At 35.2% G+C, this 22,350-nt stretch overlaps 1 pseudogene; it reads left to right on the forward strand.

The window, feature by feature from the left end:
• LOC130682175 (putative bifunctional UDP-N-acetylglucosamine transferase and deubiquitinase ALG13) overlaps window positions 1-13,489 on the forward strand; it is a 30,438-nt pseudogene extending 16,949 nt beyond the window's left edge.
• Window positions 13,490-22,350: the final 8,861 nt, after the last annotated feature.

Here is a 22,350-nt window from a genome sequence, read left to right on the forward strand (position 1 = left end):
TTTCGTAGCTTTGTCCACAGAAAAGGCCTAGAAATGATGAATAACCTTAGCACTCAATTTGTAGTCTTGAAATACTATTCCTCACTTAAAAAAAGGTGGGGGCTTTGTGGAAAAATGGCTGCAAGAAATGTTCAAGATTAGCCTGGATCATTTTGTCATGGCAGATAGCTAGGAAGAGTTACTAGACTCACGTCAAAAGGACTTAGGACCTGTCTTGAACAGGTTCCCACTGGCCAAAAATGGAATAATTTAAGCCTCAGCAATGATAATTACAGTAGGTTAGAACACATAAAATGTGTTAAATTTTAAATTTCTTAATGTTTTTAAATTTGTTACCTTAAGAGGATGATAGGAAACCAGTTCATTTTCTTGAACACTGCAAAATCAAGTGAAAGAAGCATTTATCCTGCTTGCCTTATATGAACTGAACCAATGTGTAACCAAATAGTAGTTGAGGGCAAATGTTTGTGTGTGTGTGTGTGTGTGTGTGTGTGTGTGTGTGTGTAGTTAGAATACTAATATACATGCATATATATATATATATATATATATATATATATATATATATATGATCAGTGAATAAAAGGGGCAGAACATAATCATTTTGCAGTCCTTACTGAATGGATGGGTATTAAGCAGAAATAGCTGCTGAGATTGCAGAGGCAGTCATATGTTACTTACAGAAGCGCCAAGGGAATTAATCCTGAGTCTGATCCAGCCTCCTGGATCCAACTGCCCAGTTTCAGGAAATGTGGAAGAACATGTTGAAATGCACCAAGTGTATGTGATCAGCAAAATCCAGACTGGGAAATTTAACAGGTCCAAGGGCCCAGATTCTTCAAAAAAAAAAACTGAAAGGAAATGACAGAAGTGGAGAAAGGACCAACAGACTTAAATGAGATTCAAGACATAAACTTAAGAAAACTATCTAGGGACACATATTTGGGTAACAAAACCCTTAAGACCATAAGGAAATGATATTATGAAAGGATAACAGTTAATTATGTTGGGAAAGGGAGGGTTATGATTGGGATGGGGCACATGGAATTTTTCTTGAATGGCTGGCAAAGTTTTACTTGACCTTCATAGTGTCCACTTAAAAATAATTCATTTGATGTGTGTTCTTTGATGTTGATCTTAAAAATTAACTGTTTAGCACAGTGCCTAGAACAAAACCATGCAGTATATGTTAATTACCGTAGAAAATTTTCACTGCAAATGTTAATGTAGACCCTGTTTTACTACTTTGTGCTAATTGTAAGGAAATACCACTCTGTTTCTAGCAGATGCTTGAGCTTAAAAAAATGAAGTAACAGCTGAATTAAACATTGTAATACCTCACTTACAGTCATTGAACGCTTACTCTTTAAATGCCAAATTGTGTTCTATGTAGATATTTCTAAAAATGTATACTGCCTTCATTTATTTTACTTTTTGTTTTTTGAGTCACTTAGGAACCTCAGCTGTAAGTCTACTAGTTCATGGCTGCTTTTTAGTTATTCTTTATCATTCCCGTCAGTCCTCTAGATGAAACAAATCATATTTGCATTATGTTATTCATGTGTTTCTCTGGCACACCATTTCATCCTGTTTTAAGCCACTTCTTACCTACTAGATGCTATGATTGCCTTTAACATGAGTCTCCTCATAAGCATTAAATCCTGTCAACTGAGTTTTGGTAACTTCGAAGGTGCTTGTCAGAGCTGCGACTAGGGACTCATTTGCCTTGGATGCAAGATTTAAGGAAGTGCCAAAAACCCACAATAATCAAGATAGTACTTTAATGCACTATTTAAAAAATAAAGGTTAAAGCAGAAAATATCCATGATAAAGTATTGAAACTTTAAATATAAAATCTGTATGCCAGGCTTAGGGTGAGTTGAATGAGACATTCATTGTTGGGGGTCATGCAGGTGCAGGCTTGGATCCTGTCTTAATTTAGAATTTTTATATTTTACTTGCCATGGGTTATTTTGAGTGTTAACTTGATGGCCCCTTCAGTTTTGCACCTCACTACACCTAGGTCCAGGCCTGATCTGTAAGAGGCCGAATCTTACTATGCATATTCATATTCTCCCCTAAAATATCCTGAAGCACACTGCACCTACAAAGACAAGGGAGAATAAGCATTTTTAGTACATTACATTGGTTTCCACTAATACTTTACAAAAGTTCAATTGTCCTGGAGTTACCTCTTGAATTATATACCCTTCAAGCCTATAGAGCCCTATTAAAACTGTGCATGAGAATGCTCACGTATCTCTAGAGAGTAGCTAGAAATTATGAAAGCTTTTTCTTAGGGGGTTTATTACATTATGTACTTACAAGTACGGTGAGTTCAGATAAAGTTAACCTCCGTATCTCTTCTGCCGTTGATCCTCTCAGGCCCATGAAAACTTACTTAGCTACATCTGTGTCTAATACTTGGTTTTTATTTAGTGATCATGTCCACATTCTGTCTTCAGCTGAGTGAATTTACTCCATTTGCTTTTTTAAAATGGTGTGATTTGAGTGCTAGTTTAAGAGGAATAAGAGTAAACAAATCCATGAGGTCTTCAAAGCATTTGGAGATGTTCTAAAAATTAGATTCCTCTTCTAAAACTATACAGGTGAATATTTCTATATGCAAAACAAAACTCCTAAACAGTTGAGCACGTTTTTAAAGTTTAACTTAGATACAATAAAATTTGTCTTTTGGTGCCCAGTTGTTTAAGTTTTCACAATACATAGAGTTGTATAACACCACAACCAAAAAAGAAGTTTCATCACCCCTAAAGAGCTGTTTATCAAGTTTTATATTACCCTAAGACACAGATTTCCTATTACTATTAGCCTGTAACTGTATAAAGAGTATAGATAAGTGTGTTATTAATATTTATGTTAGTGAATGAAAACAGTGTGGTTTACTTCTAATACTTGGCCTTATTCCTCATTAAATTACTAGGATAACAAATTCAGCTTGTGTGGACTGTTAGTTGAACTAAGTGTTCTAAAACTGAATTTAAACCTTTATTGAAGAACAAGACTAAATTTTCTATACTTCTCAGGATTAAAATTAAAGTGCGGGTAACAATGATAAAGTTTAGTACTTGACTTTCTAAGTCAGCTAAAATGATTCAGTTAAACTTGAAAGGTTCTATCACTCACCTTTTGTCAAAAATGTAACACATTTTCTGGCATACTATGTATATATAGGGATATTTTAACTAGGTTGGAACTGCATTGTTTCCTTTATCATCATAGAGAAATGTATTCATATTTGAACATATTTATATTTTAATTGTCAAAAACTGACTCCTATATGAATACTGTTTTTAAAACATAGTAACAGGCGTAGAACGTTAAAGGAATAAGGTATTTCAGCTAGCCTGTTTTAGATTCTGTACATGCTTAGAAATGGAAATATCATGATTTAGAGTTCCTTATGTTACTCCAATGCTACAAGTAGAAACCTTCAAGGATTACTTCATCTGTAATCTGTGCAATTTAGTCTCTCTTACTAGCTTCTTAATGATCTAAGAGTGGCAGATGTCTGAAAACATCCTTAATTTTGTATTAAGCTAAGTAAAAATTTTGCTTTAATGGTATTTTATTTATGTACCTGTTAGCTAATGTTTAAAGTCTTTGGTAGTCAAAGTTCTTCACTTTCAGTTTTTTTTCATCTTAATTTCAAGTAATTTACAAAACTAAAAGTAACCTGTAATAAATCCTAGTTTTTGACTGGCTTGTCTAAGAGAATATGGGCAACTTACCTTCCAAGTTTTTTATTTTAAGTCAAAACATAAGAATTAGAGTTGTTCGACATATTGGAGGTGGAGGAGGAGTAGACAATGAGCTATTGCTTGTAAGGTATTAAGGTTGTGCATTGCTACTTTTTGTTTCTTTTTTAGTGATCACCTCACCATCCTGTCCATACCTCTCTGCTCCTATTCCTGCTGCCTATCTACCACCACCACCTGTTTCTCCTCTTCCTCCTCCTTTTCCTCCTCATCCTTCCTATCCTTCTTATCCTTCCTATCCTTCCTATTCTCTTTATCCTCTTGAGGTGGGGGAGGCTTCAAACTTACCACCTCCACCTCTTCCACCTCCACCTCCACCTTATTCCTGTGATCCAAGTGGCAATGATCTGCCTCAAGGTAAGTAGATTTTGAGACTTGGGTGAGGGTTATTTAGGTCTGAGATGTTTCTCCCTGAAGAACATTCTCAACTGGATATCTTTGCTTTCTCAACTGTTTTTCTTGAAAAGCAGGAGTCAATAACAAATTTTCCTTCATTTCATAAATTCCTACCATAACTGTATGAAACTGTTGTAATATTTGGTGTTTAGGATTAAATACCTAAATGTAATTCCAACCTAATTTCAAAGATTTGGAGAATATTTTTGTTTGGAGGAATTGGGGGTCTGATTTGTCGTGGATTTCAGCCATGTGTTGTTTCCTCCATCAAAGTAAAGAGCAGTTTCCCATAGGAAATTCTTTGTTTTACACCTCTGTTTGGCAGTGTTTTTCAAAAGAGATTTGTAGTTGAAAATTGTAGCTTATTTATACTTTCTTTACGTTAATGTTATCTTGATTTTTAGCTGCTTCTCTGTTCTGTTTTTTTTTCTTCCTAGCCCATATGGTAGTTACCAAGATCATCTTCACCTCCATTCTTTCCTTTTTCTTTACCTTAAAGCTTCATTATCACCTTTATATAGATGGTTCCTAAATCTGTCTAGCCCTGGCCTCTGAATTTTCAGGTACTTGTGTCTAGCCACTTGCTACATTTGGCTTTATTACTTTCAAACTCAGTCTGTCTATAATGAAATTCATTGTTATCTCCCTTTTTCTTCTCTCCAGGCCATGTAAAACATGGACTCTTCTTGGTTTCCTGTTTTGTTAATAATGTGTCATTTCCGCCTAATTTACCCAGTATCTAAACCCTTACTCCTTCCTTTCACTTACGTACCCCTGCCCGGGATCTACTCAGTTGGCACATAATGCTAATTATACATATTCCAGCATTTTATGAAAATGTTCAAACATACATGAAAGTTGAATTTTAAAAAATAAATATTGATATATCCACTACCTGGATTTTATCATTAACATTTAACTGTACTTCATGTATCCATCTTTCCCTTCAATCCATCTTATTTTTGGTGAATTTCAAAGTAAATTGTAGACTTCAACGATCTATTGCATAAAAACTTCAGCATACATATCTTTAACTAGAGTTTGATATTTATTTTTTCTTCTGATGTAAAGTTTACATATAATGAAATGCACAAATCTTAAATGTACACTTGCTGAGTTTTGACAAATAGATACTTGCACCTCTGTAACCTAAATCCTGGTCAAGATAGAAAATACTACCATTATCCCACAAAGTTCCCTTGTGCCCCTTTCTAGTCATTCCCCACCCCTAGCTCCACTTCCTTTAAGAAGCAATCACTGTTCTCTTTTTTCTGCCAGTTTTATCTGTTTTAGAACTTCATGTAAATATAATCATACAGTATGTGCCCTTTGTGGAAGGCTTCTTAAACTCAGCATTATGCTTCTGAGGTTTTTCCATGTTGCTGCATATGTACCAATGGTTGTCCATTGCTTACCAGTATAATTTAATTGTATGGATATTCCACAGGTTGTCCATTCTATTAATGGACATCAGGGCTATTTCCAGTTTGGGGCTCCTATGAATAAACCTTTCATGAACATTCTCATAAAAGTCTTTGCGAGCATGTTTTCATTTCCTTTGGGTAAATACCTAGGAGTGGAATTGATTTGTCATAGATTGGTGTTTGTTAGTTTTGTGTAAAATAGTTGAACCTTATCTCCTCCTACTTTTTTTTTCCCCAAACTTGAACCTTAGCACCTACTTTACAAGAACTCTATTCACCTGGTTTTCTGCTTCTGAGATGGTGATTCCACTCAAATTCTCTCCATCCACTCAGTCATTTTCATGATAATCCCCCATTGCATTTCAAAATGATTTTTTTGAATTTTTATGGTCCTTACTGTGCCACTTGTTTTTAACAGCTTGAGCTATAATTCACATACCATATAAGTCTCCCAGTTAAAGTTTACAACTCAGTGGTCTTTAACACATTCGCAAATATGTGCAACTATCACTAATTCTGGAATGTTTTTATCACCCCAAGAAGAAACCCTATCTGCATTATTAGTCGCTCCTCATTCTCGTCCCTGGCAGCCATTATTCTACTTCCTGTCTCCATAGATTTGCCTGTTTTGGATATCTCATATAAGTAGAATCATACAATATGGGTCTCTTGAAGTTGGCTTTATTGACTTAGTATAGTGTTTTCAAAAGTCATCCATGATTGTAGCATGTATCTATTCTTCATTCTTTTCTGTGGCTGAATAATCCATTGTATGGATATGCTGCATTTTTATCTATTGGTTTATTGACATTTGGGTTTCCACTTTTTTGCTATTGTGAATAATACTGCTCATGATATTTTTTTGAAGAATCATAGATATACCATCTTATGAAGGTTCCACATGAACAACATTGTGGTTTCAACATTCACCTGTATTATCAAGTCCACACCACCCCCCACCATTGCAGTCACTGTCTATCAGTTGTAGTAAGATGCTATAGAGTCATTGCTTGTCTTTTCCATGCTGTATTGCCTTCCCCATGACCTACCTATACTGTGACTGTGAATTATAGTGCCCCTTAATTCCCTTCTCCCTCTCCACCCACTCTCCACAACCCCTCCCTTTTGGTAACCCCTAGTCCTTTATCAGAGTCTGTGAGTCTGCTGCTGTTTTGTTCCTTCAGTTTTGCTTTGTTGTTAGATTCCACAAATGAGGGAAATCATCTGATACTTGTCTTTCTCTGCTTGGCTTATTTCACTGAGCATAATACTCTTCTGCTCCATCCATGTTGTTGCAAAAGGTAGGATTCCTTTTCTTCTTATGGCTGAAAGATACTCCATTGTGTATATGCCACATCTTCTTTATCCATTCTTCTACTGATGGACACTTAGGTTGTTTACATATCTTGGCTATTGTAAATAGTGCAGCAGTAAACATAGGGATGCATATGTCTTTTTGATTCAGGGATCTTGTTTTCTTTGGGTAAATTCCTGGGGTGGAATTACTGGGTTCAGTGGTATTTCTATTTTTAGTGTTTTGAGGCACCTCCGTATTGCTTTCCACAATGGTTGAACTAGTTTATATTCCCACCAGCAGTGTAGGAGGGCTCCCCTTTCCCCTCATCCTCACCAGCATTTGTTGTTTCTTGTCTTTTGGATGTTGGCTTTCCTAACTGGTGTGAGGTGATACCTCATTGTGGTTTTAAGTTGCATTTCCCTGATAATTAGCGATGTGGGGCACCTTTTCGTGTGCCTGTTGGTCATCTGAATTTCATCTCTGGAGAAGCGTCTGTTCAGATCCTCGGCCCATTTTTTAATCGGGTTATTTATTATTTGGGTGTTGAGGCTTGCTACCTCTTCATATATTTTTATGTTAACCCCTTGTTGAATAAATCATTTACAAATATATTCTCCCACACTGTAGGATGCCTTTTTGTTCTGCTGATGGTGTCCTTTGCCATACAGAAGCTTTTTAGTTTGATGTAGTCCCGCTTGTTCATTTTCTATTTTGTTTCTGCTGAGGATATTTGTATACAAGTTCTGTGTGACTGTATATATATATTTATTCTACTCCTCAGCATATATATGCTGAGGAGTAGAATCTCATGCCATTTGTGAATTTCCTGCTATTATCTTTTCATATTTTTTAGCTAGAGCATTAGGCTTTATACTATACTCCCACAAAATAGTCAAAATACAAGCTGATTCTTCAAAGTGGTGTTATGTATGTTTTTACTTAAGAGTTTCCAACTTAAGAAAGCTGTTTTCTGAGAGTTCATTTGTTAGTGGAACACGTTACCTTATTTATGAGAATGTATATGTATTCCAGGTCAGTCAGTGAAGATAAATATAGAGAGAGAACGGGAATGCTGTGACTGTTTCCCCTCCTACCATACCATCTAGTTTTTGTTCACTTGTGAGATATTTTAAGTTCTGTGTCTGGAAAAATTTTATCACCTTAGGGTATAACTTCTTTTGAGTTACCTTCTTAATTGCCTCCTCTTTTTGGAGTTCTAGGGGTTGTAAATTGGTCGTGTTGAATAAAAGCAAGATGAATTGTTTCATACACTTATCTCAAAAGGCATCACTAATCTCAGCATTGGGAGAGCATTCATTTGTACAGTGTGGAGCTCCATTAATAGAGGACCAATATGATTGCTTATGTAGTAGATTTGTATTAAAGTAAAATTTTAGTCTTGAGGCAAGCAAGAAAATACCTCTACTGGATTTTTTCTAAATATTAGCCAACGTGGCATTCCTGTAATGTCTGCCTAATATTAAGAATAGAAATAAAATATGTATTTGGTAAATTAAACTTTGGATCAGAAAATGGTCTCTATAGTGATAGGTAAGTAGTCATTTACATTTACTAAGGGAGACTTGAGGGTGAAGTTAATGTGTTGATAAGGTATCTACCTTAGTACTCAAAGAAAAGCTTCTAAGTGTTCTAAATGCTTATGTCTTGTAATCACTAAAATCAAAATTTTTAATTTTAGATATGAAAGTTCTGCAGTACTATTTCAATCTGGGATTGCAGGTAAGAGTCATGTTTAAATTGCTTTGATAAAGTCTGTATTAAAAATGAAGCTGTTTTGATAAGCAGACTCTTGAACTTTAATAGCCAAGAATACTGACAGGGGCCTAAAAGTTTAATTCCTGTCTTTAATAATGTATCTCTGAAGGTGATACAGGTCAGTTTTCTACTTTAGCCTCATAGTGCTTCAGTTTCTCTTAAAAATAGTTGTTAAATTATGGTGAGTAGGGGCTCTAAGCACCCTAGCTTTGGCATATATTGGCCTTCACATTTAATATATGCCAATCCTTCAGTATGTTGTTCTGTTTCAAAATAATAAAAGGATTATTTATCCATACTTAAAACATTTTTATGACTAATTATGCATTTCATTGGAAAAGTAATCAGACTAATTCAAAGATATTTAAAGAGCTCTATTATTTTAAAGTGTTCATATACATAGGTAATTGCCAAACACTGATTTCACTACCCTGAATTGTTGAAGGCATTTACTGACAGATATGTTTATGTCACTGACAGGTGTTTCTGATTTCAGGAAAGACCTGTTTTATCATTTCAGCCATCATTTTCTCCCTGAAATACACTTGACTTCTGATACAACAAGATGGCATTTTTCCTGAAAAGGAATAATACATCTGAAGGTCTGGTGAATGATCCAGTCTCCTGGATAATGTTCAGAATAGTTCATATTCCCAAACATGGATTTCTCTAAAACCTTGGACATACCATTTCCAGAAAACTGTATTCTCTGACTGTCACACATTTTTAAATTGAGTAGTAGAGTGTGTTTTGTTCTTCAAGACTACATTTCTTAAATGTAGTTTCAAGAACTGAAAAATAAACTATTTTCCCCTTCAGATATGTTAGTTTATTATAGTCACATATGAAAAGGTAACTCATTCCATAAGGTATGGCATTTTAAAATATTCTGCATTTTACATCATGGGAATGCAAATAAATGCAGAATAGACATTTTAATGATTTTTCATATTAAAAGTAATAGCAGTCATTGTCATTAATCTCAGAAATGCTAAAACAGCCAAATTATAACCACTGTACACTGTGTTTCCTTACAGCTTATATACTTTCTTACAAAATATGCGCTGCTATATAATTTTATAAATTTTTAAGTTAACAATGTGAGCACTTTTTTTCTATTACAGCATTTTCATATTGCCTCTATTTGAATTCATCATTCCGTTGCCTGTTGTCAAATAGTTGTGTTGTTCATTGTTTTTTTGCTTTTATAAATAATGCTATGAAAGACATCTTTGTATACAGGTCATTGTGTGTATCTCTAATTAAGATGCTTTCTTAAAAGATTTTATAGGTCCAACTATGAGATTGGGACGCTGGAAAATATCCTAAAAGTTATGATAGAGAATAGATTTAGTAAATGTCATATCTTTTAGGTCAAAAAGTCATTGCTACCCCACCTAAAAATCATGGCCCAACTTTTTTTTAAGTGAGTAACCATACTATTTTAAGAAAAGGTAACCGTAAAGAATGTGTGTTTTCCCTCTCTTATCTAAGTGCTATCACCACAACTACTGGCACTCCTTGGTCTATGTGCCATATATGCACCAGCAGCGGCAGCTTCATGTGCAGAATTATCCAGGCTATACTGAGACACCTTCTCTGGCAGACCAAACCAGTTCTCAGTTGTACAGTGAGGTGGAGAGCCAAGATGGCACACAGGCAGAAGCATCAGCAAGTGGTGAGTATATAGTAAGATTGCCTGCAAGAAAGACAATTAGATTTTATTGTAAATAATAGTCTTCAGGTATTTCATTAGGTCTATATACCAGAGCAGTGTTTCTCAAAGCATGCTATGCATGTCCTTTAGGGTCTGTGAGACCCTTTTAAGGGATCCATGAGGCCCAAAGTATTCATCATCATCCACAGATTTTAATGGTCTCTTTCACTGTCTTGTATTTGCACCGAGGGTGCAAAAATCAGTGGTGGGTAAAACTGCTGGTGCCTAAGCCCCAAATTAAGGCAGGAGCAATGAAACTGTGTGATAGTGATCAGCATCTTGTTCATTCCCACACCCACAATACAAAAAAATGCCAGTTTTATTTTTTGTTTCATCAAAGATACTCTTATTTCTATTAAATGTTTATCATTGAATAATTGTACCTATTCTGTGTAACAAAATGGTAAGTAGTAATAAGCACTCTGCATATTGATGACTACCTTAAAAGGATTTGTGAGGTTGAGTTCTGATCTGAACTAGCTTTTTTCATAGAACACTATTTTTACTTGAAAAAATGATGGACTGACTATGGTTATCCAGACTTGGGGATCTCGCAGACATTTTCTCAAATGAACAATGTGAGCCTGTCATTTCAAATAAAACTTCTGGTAGTATTTGTGGTCCAAGGTAACAATTACAGTTTTTGAATAAAAATTAAAATTTTTGAAAACTTGCCTTCCACTATGAGTTTGACAGCTTCCTAGTACTTAACTCTCATAAAAAGATAGATGGGTCTATTAATGAATGTCATGTTTTTACACTGTATAATGAAGTGTGTCAACATTTGGGATATCGGTATATCTCAGTGAAATAATATTTTCTCTTTTACCAATGTATAATGTCACCTGTGCATGATTTTGTAACATCTCTCAAAAGTACAAGATAAAACTGTATTTTAATACTAACAGAGTACAAAAAGTCCACATTGCTACCGACCTTTAAAAAACTACGACTTACCTAGTTTGGGTGTAGTGTCAGAAGTTATCTACAATTACCTGGAAAGGCTAGTTATTTGAAGACTTCCCTTTCTTCCAACTACAAATCTGTATGAGGCCAGATTTTCTTCATATACTCCAACCAAAACAACATTATCATGATCGATTAAATGCAGAAGCAGATAAGAGAATCCAGCTGTCTATATTCAGCCATACCTTAGAGATTTGCACAAGTGTAAAACAATGCCACTTGTCTCAATTTTTGTTTTGGAAAATCATTTTCTGTAAAAATTTTGTGTTACCAGTAGTGGGCTTATTTTTACATGAATTAAATAATATTAACTTTCTTAGTTTATTTCCTAATACAGTAAATATTGATAGTTATAACCCACACAAGCAAAAGCTATTTCAGATCCTAAATTTTTAAGTATGTAAAGGAATCCTCAGACTGTTGTACCACACCATAAAGATGGTTGCTCTGTCTATGAGTTCACAGTATAATGTAAGGAGGCAATATGAAGGATTGAGAACAGGATCTTTGGACTGCCCTTGGAAAGAGTCAGCAGGAGGTGGAAGAAAGGATGTAGACTAACCTAACCAAATCTGTTCCCCATCCAGCACTGCTCGCTTGATGGTGGCGATCTTGGCTGAGTTACTTAACCTCCCTAACTATCTGTAAAATGGGAAATACTTGATTTGCCAGGATTGTTCTAAGAACTAAATGAGAGAGATACCCTGTATATACTAAACGCATAAGTATACTGTGTCAGGGTCATGTGAGGAATATGAATATCCTTCCTTCCCTTTTTATTTTAAAACATACTAATGGTTTTGGAACTTTAGCCTTATGGAATCTTAATCCTAGTCTGGTGGTTTGATGTGGCCTGTGGTAATAAAAATTAAAAAGTTTCAACCTTTAATGTATTTTTGTACCAGGTACCATTTATAAATTTTCAATTGTAGTAAACCATGAGACCATGGCAGTCTTAATTTCACAGAATGAGCTAATCTATGTTATCCCAAGTAATGAAGGACTCCTTTTTGTTTACTATTATATAGTCACTATAGCAGGGTCAGAACAGTGTCTATGTAGCTAAAGTGCGGTAAAACTAAAATTACGCTAATATCTTTATGACATTAAAGACATGACACTTAAATTGTTTGTCTTTTAGGATGCTCTTTAGACCTTTACCTTAAAGTATAGGCTGGATGGTATAGACACCCAAGTTTTTTTTATTCTGGTATCATTAATATATACTCTTATGAAGGTTTAATGTGAAAAACAATGTCGTTACTACATTCACCCATTTTATCAAGTCCCCCCCATACCCCATTGCAGTCACTGTCCATTAGTGAAGTAAGATGCCACAGAGTCACTGCTTTAGACACCTGAATTTTTAATTGCTTAAGAAATACAGAATAGTTATTTGGATGATATATGTTACACTGAAAGCTATTGAATAACTTAATTGCAACTGACTGTTAAAAGAATTTAACTGACTAGAAGGACTGTAGAGAAAGTAGCATCTAGTCTGTTTTGGTACTTACATGATCCCAGAGAGATAGTTGTCTCTAAGTAGAATATATTTGACACATATACATACAACACACACTTTTTTTAGGAAATTTTCATACAATCTTCTGATAATCTGTCTTAAATTACCAACGCTGATTATCTAAAGTGCTCCCACCATAATTGTTGTGATCTTTCCTATAGTTAGTGATAAATTTATTTTTACCTGTAAGATCATCCATTTATGTTGATGCTTTGTGTATCTTTGTATATAAAGCATACTGTTTACATTCTTTATTTCAGATACTTTTCCAAATGCTGACCCTGCACCTGTGCCTCATGGAGAAGTCTAATATCCAGTGATGTCAGATCACTTTGGGCAGCCATCTTTGCTTGGTTTTGAATCCTGCCTTCCTGTTGTGCCTTATTATCCTTATGGTTTCCCTTGGCATCCAGTTGGTGCAGCATGTGGTGGTTCTTGTTATATTCATGGTACTATGAGACCTGGGCCAGTTGGCTATATCGCTTCACCTCCATTAGCTTCTCATCATGTACCTCAGAATATGTAAGATTCAGCAGTATGAAGCATTCTTAACACTGCCATTTTTCTTGCTGTTCTGGTTTTTAAAAATTGTTTTATGTTAGTGTTTGAGTTAGGTTGTTAGAGTGGTTACTGTTATATTTGTCTTTAAAATTATTTTATCGTCTGGTTTAAATAGTACTTTAAAATAAAGGAGTATTGCTCTGGGTTGTGGTTAAGGAAATTGAGGTGGATGTGCAGCTAGCCACATACTGAGCATACTTCATTGTACTCAACTGTTTTCCTTTCAGCAGGCTTGTCAACTTCGTATTAACTGATGGTACCAACTGACAAAAAGAATAAATCACATGAACTATATCCTTGGTTTAGATATTACATACCATATTAAACCATGAAAAGTGCAACAACTGCTTTTTTATGAAACCAAGAGCATTTGCTTCTGGGTAACTAGCAGTATTGAATTCTTTCTTAATTGTCTGAACTGAGTTGTGTTCTGTGATAACCATATCAAAGGCACATAGTGCTGTGCTTTAGATTTATCCCATATGCTCTGTTTAATACTGGATTTATGTAAGTGTTCTACTGCACACTACTGAATTGGTGTTCTTTGCAGTTAGCAGTGAATAAAATTTGCATTTAAAATTGCTAAAATTAGTGTGATTTTCATTTCACTTTTTCCTGGCAGCAAAGAGTAACAGACATTTGATTATTCCAGTATATTTTCTTCCACTCTACTTTGGTTGCAAAACAACAAATTTATGGCAAGAATTGATGGGACCAGTTGAAATGTTATTTGATCGTAAGATACTGCAATGCTTGTACTACCATATCTGGTTGTTTTCCCTTGAGAATGTTTCTTTTTAGGTTGCACTTATTTAAGTCTGTTTACTTCCTTCTGGAACTTTGATCCAGACTTACTTTTTCATTGTCCTGTACTTCCAGTTGTTGTTATATCTTTCAGTTTTTGTCTTTAGACTTGTATCTCTCCAGGCCTGCCTTGTCTCTGACTTTGTGAGATGTATTTCATCAGCCTTTCTGCCTTCTCCCTTTCATCTACCTAAAGACCAGAAGATTCTTCTGAGTCAGTTCTCTGAGGACTAATTGATCATGAATGCTTTGCAGTTTCTCACCTGACAAACATCTATTTAAAGTGTATTCTTTGGTTGCCACAAAAGTTATTTATATTGTCTTAACATTTATAAAGTCTTTATGTTAAGATCATTAATGCTTGTCCTTTCCAACCTTGAGTTACACCCCAGGCAAAAAATATGGAGACTTTGGGACTTGAACTGCTGTAACAGCTGAAAGAACTGGACTGGAATCCATTTCAAAAAAGGTATCATATCTTCAATGTGCTGTTCTCGAGACGAATGATATTAATGAGTTCCAAATCAGTGACCTAGTTAAGGCTTGTGCTTCATAAGACACGGAACTGCTTGTGTTTTGCTTTTGCATCCTTGATCTTAAATCCTTGTTGTACAAGTATGTGACAACTTTAGTAAAGAAAGATGGAAGGCAGTGAGTGTACTGGCTTCATAACAATTTGTCTATTAGTGTTTTAGCTTCTCTGCTAATCTCCTGTTTTATACAGGTACAAATTGTTTTATGTTTTAAGGGAAGATTTACTTTCATCAAGCTTAAAACATGGAGCAGTCTCTGTCTAACATTTTTGTATGCTAATGTTTCTGAAATACACATTATTCTCAACAAGTGAATTGTCCTGTAGCTTCAACTGTCAGTGATTCACTAAATTAGCTTCTAAGGGGTGTTTTAGATGGTTGTAGTCTTGTCTTGAGAACGTGGGCCTGGAAACTGGTTTTAAGATAGGCACACTTGTCTTTGGCTTCCACTTGGTTTGTTTTTAATTTTAAACTTGTAGGTTGCTGTGGTCTGTTACTAATGATTGCAATTTGATGAAATCCTTGTTAAATTAAAAACCAGGGATCAGTGGTGTTTACTAGATCAGCTTAGTTGTTACTGTCACCTGTGTTGAAGTCACCAGTTAAATCATACAAGTATAGTCTACACTTGTTTATGTATTACAGTCTTCTCAGAGAAATGATCAAGGAGTATACCCTGATCCTTTTATTGTCTTGGGGGTAGGGAAGATGGAGGTAACCTGTTGTCTTGCCAGTGGGTTTCATCCCTGGGCAAGTTCGCTGTGGATTCAGTGTGACCAAAGAAACTGACAGCAAAACGTTCTCTGGGGTGAAAGGGTTTATTACCCGGCTTGTTCTCTGGTGGTAGGTCGAGCACTAGCATCTCTGCCTCCACCCAGAGCACTGGGCCAAGTTCTCTATGTAACGCAATGATAGCTTACTGTCTAAAGGTATGGAAGCAGCAGCCCAGCAACAGGCCAGTTACATCATCAGTTGGTTTGAATACTAAAAATTAAACATAAGATTTTAGAGAGGGTGACATGAAATGTCTATAGGTAGGTACCTTGTTAATATATCTGGGGGTTAAGGCAACCCTATACTGTAGGCAGCTATTGGTAAATTCTGTAATTCTCAAGAATATTCACTACATACAGGTAAAAATTTTTTTTAATCCATGACATTTATTTGTAGTTAAAACTAATTGAAGTGAGCAAACCATTTTAGGTTTTACTGCTTCATTGTGTTTTCTAATCACCACCACTCTGAGTTCACTTTTCTCCTAATGTTGCCAGACTAGAGCTTGGAAACCAAGAAATCTTTTACTGTTGAACTGCTTTTTTTTTTTTTTTATTTTAACTCTTTCCTGGTAGGTGGCTCTTGCCACTGGCTAAATCTTTTGTGAAAATGGAGTGATTTCAACAATATTAAAGTTAAACTGAATAAATTCTTATGAATTCAGGCCAGTCAATAAAAATGTTAAGATCTATTTTAGCCAGATATTACTGATTAACAATATTGATTTATTGGGGTTAAGTGAGTGGTCAGTCCTTGTACCTAATCAACAGGCAGATCTTTTCTTGGAGACTTTTGACTTTTTCAAACTATGTAATACAGGCTTTTCACATTGTTTACAGAATTATAGAAAAGTTTCTGTCCTAGTAATGGGGTAGTAAAGTTTTAGACTTAAAAAAAAAACTAATGTGTTTTGCAACACCATGGATGAATATGGAGGGTATTATGCTCAGTTAAATAAGCCAGGTAGAGGAAGACAAATACCACAGGATTTCACTTACTTGTAGAGTATAACTCCCAACAGAGCAATACAGAAGAAAAAAAATACCAGTAGGCTAATAGACACCAAGAAGGGACTAATGGTTACCAAAGGGGAGGGGTTGGGGATCATGGGGGTGTGGTTGGAGGAAGGGGACTAAGGGGCACTATAGTCCACAATCATAATATAGGTTGGTCACAGGAACAGTAGTACAGCATGGAGAATACAATGAATGATTCTGTAATGTTTTTCAGTGTTGATGAATAGCAACTGCACTAGAGGGGATGAGGACTTGATAACATGGGTAAATGTCGAACCACTGTGTTGTGTATTTGCAACTAACATAAGATTGTATGTCAGTGATACTTTAGTAAACAAAAAAACTAATGTTTTGCTTCCTTGTTGGTATATTAGCCTGATCAAAGTGACGATTTTTATCCTGATAAATTTCAGTTATGTAAGATGAATAAGTTCTAGAGATCTGCTGTACAACTTTGTGTCTATAGATAACAATACAGTATTACACTTCAAAATATGTTAAGAGGGTAGCTGTCATGGTAAGTGTTCTTAGCACAATAGAAATAAAATGTTCTATCACATGTATAGCCCTACCAAAAAGAACTCCACCATTTTATAGTCAATTGTTTTGCTTACTTCTGCAGTTGAACTTTGTTTCAATTTTCTTTCATTCTTTTAGCTCTGCTGAAATAGTTTCAGCTACCCAAAAAGTTTTCCTCCTGGTTGTTTTGAAGCATAATGTAGATTTGGCTTTTGTTAACCTAGTTCTTTTCCTTTGCTCACTGCTTATTTTCCAGTGTTTAATTTTGAAAAAATTTAAACATAATAGGAAGTTGAAATAATTGTGCAATGAGCATCTGTATATCCACCACCTAGATTCTACAATTAACATTTACTATACCTGCCTTATAAATCCTTATTTTTGATGCATTACAAAGAAAATTGCAAACTTAAGTACAGTTCACCCTTAAATATTTCAGCATGCGTCTTGTTAACTAGAAGTCAGTGTTAAAAGGTTTCTTTTTTTTGCTGTTGTAAAGTTTCCACGCACTGCAATGCATGAATAGGTGTTTGATGCAGTGAATTTTGACAAATGACACATCTGTGAAACTCAAGCTCTTATCAAGGTAACATTTCCATAACTCAAGAAAATTCCCCCATGCTCCTTCCCAATCCCCGCTTCCCTGATCCCCACCCCTATTCAACCACTGTTCTTCTGATATATCCCCCATCATAGATTAGTTTCTATTTTTCACAGTGTATGTAAATGAATCAGACTATGTGTACATTTGCATAAGGCTTCTTTCAGCATAATGTATTTGGAATCCCATCAATGTTGTGTCAGTATTTCCCTTTTATTACTGAACAGCATTCATTGTAAAGATATGCCATTGTTTGTCCATTCTGTTGATGGACACCGGGGACATTTCCAGTTTTTAGATATGAAAAAAACTGAACCTTTTTGTACAAGTCTTTATTAGCATTTGTTTTCATTCCTTTTGGAATGGAACTGCTTGGTCTTTAAGTTAGGTGTATATTTAGTTTTTTAAGGAACTGCAGAACATTCTTCTAAAGTGGTTGTGCCAGTTTACACTCCCACCAGCAATGTATGACAGTTCCACTTTTCATCCTGGTCAAGATTTGGTGGTGTCATTTTTTTTGGTTTTAGCCATTCTGGTGGGTGTGTATAAGTGATATCTTGTTATGGTTTTAATTTGCATTTCCCTGATTGTGTTTAGCATTTCTTCACTTGTTTATTTGCTAGTTGTATATATTCCCTTTTGAAGTATATTCAAATTGTGTTCTATTATTGAGTTATAGGAGTTATTTGTGTATGTTGGTTACAGAGCTTTTTCAGATATTAATTTTGAATCGTCCTGAATTATCTAACCAATATATAAATGTTGCATACCCAATCATGCTTAAAAGAAATTAGGCAAGGACTTGGAAGTGAGTTATTTGACTGAAAGGGAAATAAGCTATTCTGGTATGCTAACCAGTGCTCTGGTGGCCTAAAAGTTAATATTGATTAGTAAAATATAAGACAGTATAACTTAAGGAGTCTAAATTAACGAGGGGAAAGCTAATTGCTGAAAAGTCTATTACTACAAAATCTTAAAAGGAAATGTCAACTGATACCTGAGGAAATATTGCCCAAATGTACCCAGATTATACTAGTTTAATAATGATCCGCTTGATCCAGTTTACATGTGTTCTCACCCACAGATTCAAACTGTTCTGTATAACATGTGTCATATTTGGGGTACTCTTTTAAGAAATTTCCAGGAGAAGGCCTGTAAGTTTTCTCAGTGTTGTAAGCTATAGCTTTATAGCTGTATTGGTCCTGTGGTATCATCATCTCCAAGTTCTTTATAAATGCTATTCAATGCTTAAATGTTCAATAGTCACAGCTTGGTTTAATGGGAAACACAAGTTAGAATGATACTTATTTTCAATCATGTATTTTTTCAAATATATTGGAATGGGGAGGTCTCCTTTAAGTGTTTCTGCTGTTTCAATGATAGTGTAAAATGCATTGTTTATAAGTGTTTATTAATAATAGGTGGCTATAAATGATTACATTGGAAAAGGAACAAAACAGCTTAATCTGAGCAGCCGTACATTTCAGGGGAAAAAATGAAATGCTCTATTTCTGTTTATACTGAAGCTAAAAATACACAAAATCATTTTATTGAACAAGATATTTTTGAACACATTTAAGGATGACACTGAATTTGCACTTTTTACAGAAAGTATTTAAAGTTATAGTTACTCAAGGAGGTTTTAGTTTTCAAAATGGTATTCTGCAAAGCCAAAGTGTGATTTACACAACTACATTTGAAATTTTCCATGTTCATGGTTAAGCTCAGGAGATACAATTTTAGCCTTAAGTTTGATGCAAACATTTTCTGTATGGTGATTTGTGATTGAGGTCTCCAGCTAGGCTAAGAAAGTGAATGAAACACCACTGATTTTCTACTCTTCTTTATCGTCTATCAAATGTTACCTCCAAACTACATTGTTTGTTTCAAATAGGAAGAAACTCTTCATCCTCAATTTCATCCCTGTGGAGAAATATTTGAAACAATCCTGTGAAAAGTTTAAATACTGATATTTTCTTGAATACTGCCGCTGGTGCACACTCTTATAAGAAGGACAAAATTCTTTCACTTGAGAAGGGTGTGTCTGTTTATCCTTGTCTGAATTAAAATTTCCTTGAAAAAGTCTTTGTGTTTAGGTTGAAATAAGAGAACATACGGCTTTACTTTTACTATCCTAAAAGAGTAATTCGAACAGTTAAAAATTTTTAAATGAATGACTTGTCAAATTGGATTGCCTTTAACATTAAAACCACAGACTAACTAATGTGTTAACCCTTTGGGTTTCGAGGTTTCCTCATGAACTGACACAGCATTCATTTTAAGTGCCATTGGTTCCATTGGTCCTATCGGACACTTGAGAATTCTGCCTCTCTTGACCAAGTATACTAAATACAGTTACCACTCTCCTTGTTGGGACTACAGGCTACATTGCTTTAGCTATTTAAATTGATCACTTAATACATGTTGTAAAAGGAAATCCTACAAGGTGTGACCACAGAGTGATCAAGCTGTACTTTCATGTGACTAGATTGTATACAGGAAATACCTCGTCCAAACATGTGATTTTCAAATGACCTGAAAATTCAGCTGCTGCCGTCCTCCTACTAGAGTAGCAGCCTACTTCTGCTACCAAAGATTCCTGAGTCCAAAACTCTCCCTTCCATTTTTCTTTGACAGCTGGGCTTTTCTTCCTGCTGGAGTCTAGTTACACAGTGTCATTCCTTATGGATCAAATAAGCTTTGGGTTGCCAATTCTGGGTTTGTTTACAACATTAGCCTTTGAAACTGGGAATGTGTTTTACTGTTAAACACAGATGTTTCAAGGGTTCACTCAGGGTCTTTCCCAAAGCAGTGGAGGTTCTATTCCTAAATACCATGTTTTCTCATGTCTCCTCCTTGGGAGGCTATAAACTTACTCTGGTAAGGCTCCCACATTTCAAGCATGTTTGATACTAGCTTCATTCCAGACTGAAAAGAGGAACAAGGACTCTTAGGGGTGTTGGAAATTTTTGTATTGTGATTTTTGTGGTGATCCCAGGGATATATATAACTGAAAATTCAGTGAATTATACCCTTTTAAATGGGTAATAGTAATTGTAACCAGTAAAGTTAAATAAGTTGATTTCTCAATATTAAGTTGAGAAAAAAAGGACTGGATGTCTCACTGTTTTATAGTGGTGCCTATCAAAATGCCTTTTGTGTATTATCACTTGAGCCAGAAAAAGTAGAACTCATTTTGATCACCCAATTTTTTACCTAATATGGATCTAAAATTACTTTTGAACATTTCTAGAAATTTAATCATATAAGATGATGATTTTCTACCATGGAGGATATTCAGAGGTTATATTGTGGATTTTGAAAGACCTCCCAAAAGCAGAAGTCCATGGTGATTTGACTAACGCCAGAATTTGAATATGGGTACAGCTTCAGGTAAACTGCTCTAAATAACAACGTTTATCTGGGTGTGTAAATTCTGGCATGTTTATGAAAGTATCAGTCCCATTTATACCCTCACTTCATGTGTTTGTTTCAAATATGTGAGGCTAAAATATGACACCAGATGTAGAATCTAGATTTCTCTCATACCAACCAATTTTCCCTTTTGTTTCCTCTCATAAAGTTTGGGAAAATTCATTTATTAGATAAAACTTGGAGAAAACAATCCTTCCAGTAATTGCTCAAATGTGCATATTTAGAAAAGCCACTCAGTATTTCATAGTTTAAAATGTAATCGTATTATGTGTCTAATGTGTTCAACTAAGGAATATGTGATCACTAGGGGAGAACTTGCTATGATATGAAATTCAACCTAAATATTAACAATTCATAGCTAGTTTTCATATACTGTTACTCTTCTGAGTTTTGTTGAGGGGGAAAATGATGTTGATAATGTTTTAATCCAGAAACATTTTTTCCCCGTGGGAAGTTCCATGTCATTTTGGTCAGCTAAAATGTTTGACAGTTTGGTGGCCTTATGTTTTAAAGTGCCTATCCGTGCTTGTCCTTACTTTGAAAGCTTTTCTGTTTCTTTGCTACCACCATGTAAGTACCTCAAGTTCACCCCACAAACATCCAAAGGCTCTTTTTTACCTTGTCTTCCAAAGGTTAGTTTTAAAGGTTGATTAAGACCAGAGAACTGCCAAGAGGGTTTCTAGGTTGCAAGGGAACCAGTGGCAGTGAGTATTTGGGGAATATAATGAACTTTGTGGGAAAAGACATAAAATGGCCCAGCCTTTCTTAAATGTATGTGCAAGTGGTTGGCCACTTCATGCTAAAATAAAAGTCACACTGCCATACAGTCATTCAAGTGCCACTAAGGGCGATGCCTTTGTATGTGTGTGTGCATGTGCTGAGGTACAGCTCCTGGGATGTTAGGTTGCCTTGAAAACTGCTCATAGACAAAGTCAAAGGGGAAAATATGCTGCTAATTGGTGAAAATGACCTTCACACTGCAGGCCATTGTTACCTCTTCATCTTTTTTGGCACTGCAAGGTTGTTTGGAATTGTAAAGTCTTTTTGAGAGAAAGTGATGAGGCTAAGGCAGATGTGCAACAATCATGGATTTATGAAGGTTGATTATAATGGTCAAAAGTTGCAGGCACATTCTGTTATTACATAAATTGTTTGCCTTTCATTTGTGTAATAACAGGAAGCTTCTACAGAGCTTTCACAACTTTTCACAGGTAAGAAAACTACCTT

Source organism: Manis pentadactyla, chromosome Y (assembly GCF_030020395.1).
Source record: "Manis pentadactyla isolate mManPen7 chromosome Y, mManPen7.hap1, whole genome shotgun sequence".
In the NCBI taxonomy this organism is placed as follows: domain Eukaryota; kingdom Metazoa; phylum Chordata; class Mammalia; order Pholidota; family Manidae; genus Manis; species Manis pentadactyla.